Source organism: Egretta garzetta, unplaced genomic scaffold (assembly GCF_000687185.1).
Source record: "Egretta garzetta isolate BGI_Z169 unplaced genomic scaffold, ASM68718v1 scaffold884, whole genome shotgun sequence".
NCBI classification, from domain to species: domain Eukaryota; kingdom Metazoa; phylum Chordata; class Aves; order Pelecaniformes; family Ardeidae; genus Egretta; species Egretta garzetta.
This window is the reverse complement of record NW_009259330.1, coordinates 49182-49606: the sequence shown is the minus strand read 5'-3', so window position 1 is coordinate 49606 and position 425 is coordinate 49182.

Genomic DNA, 425 nt, shown 5'->3' with positions numbered 1-425 from the left:
GGGGGTGGGGTCGGGGGGGGGGCCCGGGGCAGCAGCCCCCCCCCTGCCCCCAGAGCTGGCCACAGCCTGGCCCTGCCGGGGGGGGGGACATGGCCCTCGCTGCGCCCCGATGGGTGACAGGGGATGAAAGGGGCATGGGCAGGGCTGAGCGGGGGGGGCTACAGCCCCCCAGGGGGGTTGGGGACACCCCTGTCCCCAGGGGGAAATAGGGGTGGGGGTATGGAGGAACAGGGGGATGGAGGGACAGAGGGATGGAGGAGGAGAGGCACCTCCTGGTCCCCCCAGGGCCAGGGGGATGGGGAGGCGGAGGAGAGATGTCCCCCCAGGCCCCAGGAGGATGTTCAGGGATGGAGGGATGGCCGAGGCCCCTCCCGGCCCCCGGGGCAGAGCACTTCAAACGGCTCCTGGCTCCGGGAACGGAGTAG